This window comes from Pan troglodytes, chromosome 10 (assembly GCF_028858775.2).
Source record: "Pan troglodytes isolate AG18354 chromosome 10, NHGRI_mPanTro3-v2.0_pri, whole genome shotgun sequence".
In the NCBI taxonomy this organism is placed as follows: Eukaryota; Metazoa; Chordata; class Mammalia; order Primates; family Hominidae; genus Pan; species Pan troglodytes.
This window is the reverse complement of record NC_072408.2, coordinates 83,756,814-83,764,823: the sequence shown is the minus strand read 5'-3', so window position 1 is coordinate 83,764,823 and position 8,010 is coordinate 83,756,814. Positions and strand designations below refer to the sequence as shown.

The 8,010-nt window shown below is 34.8% G+C and overlaps 1 pseudogene; it reads left to right on the top strand.

The window, feature by feature from the left end:
- Nucleotides 1-336: 336 nt before the first annotated feature.
- LOC744719 (ran-specific GTPase-activating protein-like) lies at nt 337-1,319 on the top strand (annotated as a pseudogene).
- The last annotated feature ends 6,691 nt before the right edge of the window (nt 1,320-8,010 follow it).

The following is an 8,010-nucleotide window of genomic DNA, read 5'->3' as shown; positions in this document are numbered from 1 at the left end:
CACAGTGAAACCCCATCTCTACTAAAAGTACAACAAATTAGCTGGGCGTGGTGGTGGGCGCCTGTAATCTCAGCTACCCAGGAGGCTGAGGCAGGAGAATTGCTTGAACCTGGTAGGTGGAGGTTGCAGAGAGCCAAGGTCGCGCCATCACACCCCAGCCTGGGCAAAAAGAGTGAAACTCCATTTAAAAAAAAATCAGGGTCGGGAAGCGCGGAGCGGGCCGGACAATGAGAATGTCCACCGTCTGAGCCAATAAAGCTGTACTGGTTTTGAATCGCCGTGCGTTTCCCGCCGCTGGGGTCAGGGGTCGAGGTTCGGGTCGCGGGGCGGAGGGAAGAGCAGGCGGGAAGGAGCTACGAGTACCCGCCGAGAGGCCGCGGAGCCATTGATAACCGACCCAGCTGAGCGACTGCCGCTGCACCCCCATGGCGGCCGCCAAGGACACTCATGAGGACCATGATACTTCCACTGAGAATACAGACGAGTACAACCATGACCCTCAGTTTGTCTTCCTGAGCAAGAAATTAAAACGCTGAAAGATGATGAAGAGGAACTTTTTAAAATGCGGGCAAAACTGTTCTGATTTGCCTCAGAGAACGATCTCCCAGAATGGAAGGAGCGAGGCACTGCTGACGTCAAGCTCCTGAAGCACAAGGAGAAAGGGGCCATCCGCCTCCTCACGCAGAGGGACAAGACCCAGAATATCTGTGCCAACCACTACATCACGTGGATGATGGAGCTGAAGCCCAAAGCAGGTAGTGACCGTGCCTGGGTCTGGAACGCCCATGCTGACTTCGCCGGCTAGTACCCGAGCCGAAGCTGCTGGCCATCTGCTTCCTGAATGCTGAGAATGCACAGAAATTCAAAACAAAGTTTGAAGAATGCAGGAAAGAGATCAAAGAGAGAGAAAAGAAAGCAGGATCAGGCAAAAACGATCATACCAAAAAAGTGGCGAAAAAGCTAGAAGCTTTCTCGGTGAAGGAGGAGACCAAGGAGGATGCTGAGGAGAAGCAGTAAATCGTCTTATTTTATTTCCTTTTCCTCTATTTCCTTTCTTTTTTAAAAAAAATTTTTTACCCTGCCCCTCTTTTTCGGTTTATTCTTTCATTTTTACAAGGGATGTTATATAAAGAACTGAATTCAACATTCAGGTTGTTTTTTTTTTGTTTCTAAGTTTTTGCCCTATTGAAGATGACTTCAGAAAATCCATTCCCCAGTCATGAAAATGTACTGTGCTAACTTTCTTTTCCATAGTGGAAACACTTATTTATAGTCATTAAAAATAGTGAATAAAAAACACATTTGGAACCTGGAAAAAATTTTTAAAAATCAGAAAAACAATATACAAACAAAATGAAAAGCTCAACAAGGAGTTCAACCATAGAAATGATTTTTAAAAGAACTGAACATAAATTCTAAAGCTAAAGAACCAGTGACCAAACTGAAAAATACCGTAGAAAGCTTTAACAGCAGGCTCTATCAGGCAGAAGAATCAGTGAGCTTGAACATAGGCCATTTGAAGTAACCCAGAAAAACAAAAAGAAAAAAGAAATGAAAAGAATAAAGAAAGCCTACAGGACATATGGGACAGGATCAAGTGAACCAATATGTGTATTGTGAAAGTCACAAAAGAGCAGAGGAAGAGTAAGGGGTAGAAGGCTCATTTAAAGAAATAATGGCAGAAAAATCTCCAGATCTGAAGAGGGAAGTGAATATCTACATCCATGAAGCACAAAGAACCCTAAGTAAATTAAATTTGTATTTAGTTATAGAGATCTTCACTGAGACACATTATAATCAAATTGTCAAAAGTCAAGACAAAGAATTTTTAAAGCAAAAAGATAAAAGCAACTCATTACATACAAAGGAACCCCTATATGGCTATCAGGGGATTTCTAAGCAGAAGCCTTGCAGGTCAGAAGAGGGTGGAATGATATGCTTAAAGTACTGAAAGAAGAAAAACCTATCAACCAAAAATACCATAATCAGCAAAGCTATTCTTCAGAAATGAAGGAGAGGTAAGGACTTTTCCAGACAAAGCCTGTGGGAGTTTATCACCATTCGACCTGCCTTACAAAAAATGCTAAAGGGTGTAGTTCAAATTAAAGTGAAACAATGTTAACTAACAACATGGAAATATAAGAAAGTATAAAACTCACTCTAAAAGTAAGAATATAGTCAAATTTAGAATAATAATGTGATGCATAAAATCACTTTTAACTCTAGTATAGTACAAAAATAAAAAGACAAAGGTATTAAAAATAACTACAGCTACAATAATTTGTTAATGGATACATGACGCACAAAATTGTAAACTTCAGGGTTGGGCATGGTGGCTTATGCCAGGAATGCCAGCACTTTGGGAGGCCAAGGTGGGCAGATCACTTGAGGTCAGGAGTTCAAGACCAGCCTGGCCAACATAGCAAAAACCCATCTCTTCTAAAAATACAAAAATTAGCTGGGCATGGTGAGATTACATACCTGTAATCTCAGCTACTCAGGAGACTGAGGCAGGAAAATCATTTGAACTGAGGAGGCAGAGGTTTCAGTGAGCCAAGATCACACCACTGCTCAGCCTGGGTGACAGAGAGAGACTCCATCTCAAAAATAAAATAAAATAAATTGCTACATCAATAACATAAAATGTTTGGAGAAGAGAAGTTAAAATGTGGAGATTTGTATGTGGTCAAAGTTAAGTAATTATTAGCTTAAAATGGAGTGCTATAATTTTAAGATGTTTTATGTAAGCTTCATGGTAACCATAAAGGAAAAATCTGTAGTAGATAGGCAAAAGGGAAAGAAAAAGGAATCAAAGCATACCACTACGAAAAGTATCAAGTCACAAGGAAATACAGGAAGAAAGAATGAATGGAACAAAAGAACTATAAAAGAGTCACAATATAATTAACAAATAGCAGTAGTAAGTCCTTAGCTATCAATAATTACTTTAAATGTAAATGGATCAAATCCCCCAATCAAAAGACAAAGTGGCCAAATCTATTTTAAAAAAAAACATCCAATAACACACTGTGCACCTGAGACTAGCTTTCAGGGTGTGCATAGGTTAAAAATAAAGGAATGGTAAAAGATATTTCAAGCAAATGGTAAGCAAAACAGAGCAGGCTATACTTACAGCAGATAAAACAGACTTTAAGTAAAAACCTGCCATAAGAGACAAAGTATTGTGTTACATAATGATTAAGGAGTCAATTCATCAAGAATACATAGCAATTGTAAATATATATGTACCCAAAATCAGAACATCTAAAGATACAAATGAAATATTAACAGAAATGAAGATAGATATAGATGGCCATATGATAATAATAGGGGTCTTCAATACCCCACTTTCAACAATACAAAGATTATCCAGATAGAAAATCAATAAGGTAACAGCAGACTTGAATAACACTATAGACAAAATAGACCCAACAAACGTATATAGGACAATTGACCTAATGGCAGCAGTATATACATTGTTTTCAAACACACATAGAATTCTCTGTAAGAAATCAGGTGTTAGGCCACAAAACAAGGATTAACAAATTTAAGAAGATTGAAATTATATCAAGTGTCTCTTCTAACCAAAATGGTATAAAACTAGAATTCAGTAGTATAAAGAAAATAGAAAAATTCAAAAATATGTGGAAATTAAACAACACACTCCTGAAAACCAATAGATAAAAGAAGAAATCAAGAGGGAACTCAAAAAGTATTTTAAGACAGACAAAAATGAAAACACAGCATACTAAAACTTATAGGATGCAGCAAGAGCAGTTCTAAGAGGAAATTTTATAGTGATAAATGCCTACATTAAGAAAAAAAGAAAGATCTCATATAAAAAATATAACTTTACACCTCAAGAAACTAGAGAAAATACTAAGCCCCAAGTCAGCAGATAGAAGAAAATTAAAAAAGGCAGAAATAAACAAAATAAAGATGAGAAAAACAATACAAAAGATCACTGAAACTAAGTTATTTTTTGAAAAGGTAAGTATTGACAATGTCTAGCTAGACTAATTAAGAAAAGAAGACTCAAATAAAGTTATAAATGAAAGAGGAGACATTACAACTGATACCATAGAAATACATGAGACTCCTATGAACAATTACACACCAAAAAAATTGAATAACCTAGAAGAAATGGATAAATCCTGAAAACATTCAACCTACCAAGACTGAATCATGAAGACATAGAAAATCTGAACAGACCAATAGCAAAAACGAGATTAAGTCAGTAATTAAAACTCTCCTTAAAAAGATAAGTCAAGGGGCCGAGTGCAGTGGCTCACGCCTGTAATCCCAGCACTTTGGGAGGCTGAGGCGGGCAGATCACCTAAGGTCAAGAGTTCGAGACCAGCCAGACCAACAAGGTGAAACCCTGTCTCTACTAAAAATACAAAATTAGCCAGGTGTGGTGGTGTACACCTGTAATCCCAGCTACTCTGGAGGCTGAGGCAGGAGAATCGCTTAAACCTGGGAGGCGGAGGTTGCAGTGAGCCGAGATTGCGCCATTGCGCTCCAGCCTGGGCAACAAGAGTGAAACTCCATCTCAAAAAAACAACATAAAAAGAGATAAGTCAAGGACTGAATGGCTTCACATATGAATTGTATCAAACATTTAATGAAAAATTAGTACCAATTGTTTTTAAATTCTTCCAAAAAATTGAAGGCAAGGATATACTGCCAAACTCATTTTACAACGTCAGCATTATCCTGATACCAAAGCCAGACAAGGATACCATAAGAAAAGATAATTACAGGCCAATATCCCTGAAGAGCATAGAAGCAAAAATTTCAAACAAATACAAGCAAACTGAATTCAACATCAAATTAAAAGGATCATTCACCATGATCATGTGGTATTTATTCCTCAGATGCAAGGATGGTTTAATATATGCAAATCAATAAATGTAAAACCACATATTAACAAAATGAAGAATATAATTCCATGAGCATCTCAATAAATGCAGAAAAAGCATTTGACAAAATTCAACATCCTTATATGATAAAAACTCTCAACAAATTAGGTATAGAAGGAATGTCCTTCAGCATACTGAAGGATATATAACAAACCCACAGTTCATGTCATTCTCACCAGTGAAAAACTAAAAGACAAAGGTGCTCATCTTGTCAATTCTATTCAACATAGTACTGGAAATCCAAGCCAGAGTAAGAAAAAGAAATAGAAGGCATCTAAATTGGAGAAGAAAAGTAAAATTACCTCTGTTTGCTGATGACATAATCTTATATATAGAAAGCCATAAATACTCCACCAAAAAACTGTTAGAACTAATCAATGAATTCAGTAAACTTGCAGGATACAAAATCAACATACAAAAATTAGTTATGTTTATGTTCACTAACAGTAACAATGTAACTAATTCTGTTTGATGCTGTTGCAATTAAGAAAACAATCCTATTTACAACAGCATCAAACAGAATAAAATACTTAGGAGCAATTTTAACCAAGGAGGTGAAATACCTATACACTGAAAACTGTAAAATATTGATGAAAAAAATTAAAGAAAACACAAATAAATGGAAAGATATCCATGTTCATGGATTGGAAGAATACTGTTAAAATGTTCATACAATAATGTTCTTTAAAATGCCCCAAACTGATCTACAGATTCAATGCAATTCTTACTAAAATGTCAGTGGCATTTTTCACAGAATAGAAAAACAATCCTAAAATTCATATGGCACCCCTAAGGATTCCAAATAGCTGAAGCAATCTTCAGCAAAAAGAGCAAAGCTGGAAGCATCACACTTCTTGATTTCAAGTTGTATGACAAAGCTATAGTAATTGAAACAGTATGATCCTGGCATAGAAACAGACACACAATGGAACAAAATAGAGATCCCAGTAATAAACCTACACACATATTGTCAACTAATTTTTGACAAAGGCTCCAAGAATAAACAATGGGGAAAGGACAGTCTCTTCAACTAATGGTGTTGGGAAAACTGAATATCCACAAGCAAAAGAATGAAATTGGACCCTTATCTTACACCATGTGCAAAAATTAATTCAAGATGGATTAAAGACTTAAGTGTAAGACCTGACACTGTAAAACTCCTAGAAGAAACATAAGGGAAAAGCTTTATGACGTTGGTCTTTGCAATGATTTTTTTGGATTTGACATCAAAGTACAGGAAACAAAACAAAAATTTCAAAGTCGGACTATATCAAACTTAAAAGTTTCTGCACAGCAAAGAAAGCATTCAACAAAATGAAAAGACAACACACAGAATGGGATAAAATATTTGCAAGCACATATCTATTAAGGGGTTAAGGTCCAAAATACATAAAAAGTATATAAAATATAATACCATCATATATTTCAAAATATACAAGGAATTCCTACAGTTCAATAGAAAAAAAAAGAAACCAAATAACTTGATAAAAATAGGTAAAGAATCTTAAGAAACATTTTTCCAAAGAAGACATACAAATGTCCAACAAGTATACGAACATCAATAATTATCAAGGAAATGCAAATCAAAACCACAATGAGATATTGCCTCATACTAGTTAGGATGGTTGTTATCAAAAAAAGTCAAAAGAAAACAAGTATTGGTTAGGATGTTAAGAAAAAAGCAAACCCTTATAAAACATTGGTGGGAATATAAATTGGAAGAGCCATTATGGGAAGTGTATGGTAGTTTCTTAATAATTAAAAATAGAACTAATGTATGACCCAGAAATCCCACTTCTGGGTATATATCCAAAAGAAATAAAATTGCTATCACAAAGAGATATTAGCATTCTCATGTTCATTGCAGCATTATTCACAGTAGCCAAGATATGGAAACAACCTAATTGTCCATTGAGAGATGAATGGAAAGAAAAGGATACATATATGAATATTATATATATAATGAAATATTATTCAGCCTTAAAATGAAAGAAATCTTGTCATTTGTGACATAGTTGAACTTGAAGGACATTATGCTAAATGAAACAAGCCATACACAGAATGGCAAGTAAAGTCAATTTCATAGTAACAGAGCGTTGAATGGAGGTTACTAGGGGCTTGAGGCAGGAGAGTAGGGTGAAGGAAGATGTTGATGGATAGAACTTTCAGTTATAGGATGAGTAATTTCTGCCGACTTAATGTATAGCATGATAACTACAGCTAACAATAATTTATTGTATACTTGAAATTAGCCAAAACAGTAGATCTCAAGTGTTCTCGCTAGAAAAAAGAAATGATAACTAGGTGAGGTGATGGATATGTTAGTTAGGTTGATTGTGGTAAACATTTTCTAATGTATCCTATATCAAAACATCATGTCTTACACCTCAAAGATATATAATTTTCATCTTTAATTATACCTCAATGAAGCTAGGAAAAATGACATTTTAGGTTATGGTGTTTATATTATCTTTTAAAATTCTTTTTAAAATTTTATTTTCATTAAGAAATTCTTTATATAATATTATTTCCAATATTTTTCTTACATTAAACAAACTGATTCCAAATTGACTTCAGTTAGATTTGCTTCCATAAATAGTTCCAAGCAGTATGTTTCCAATTACATTTTACTTCATTCTAAGAAATCTGCCTATAAACTCACATTGTTTTTATTAAAATTATATATATACCTAATAGAATTGTAAAAACCAAAAAAGCCTAAGGAAAAAAAAAATCAAAATTCCATTCCCCATAAATAATCATAAAAAAAATTCAATGAATGTCTTTCTAAAGAGAAGGATATAATTTTACATAAATGGAACATACTTAGACATTTTTCACTTGTTTTTTTGACTCAACAGTATGTCACAAATATCACTTAATGTCAATAAATGTTGAGCTACATCAAGTTTAATGACTTGAGAATTTTATTATTTGTATGTGCAGTAATTTACTTAATCAGTCCCCTACTGGTGACTATTTGGGATGTTTCCAAGTTTTCTATATTAAAAACAGATTTATAAGAAACATTCATGTGCTTACGTCTTTTCACTCTTGTATGATCATCCTCATAGGGAAAATGCATAGA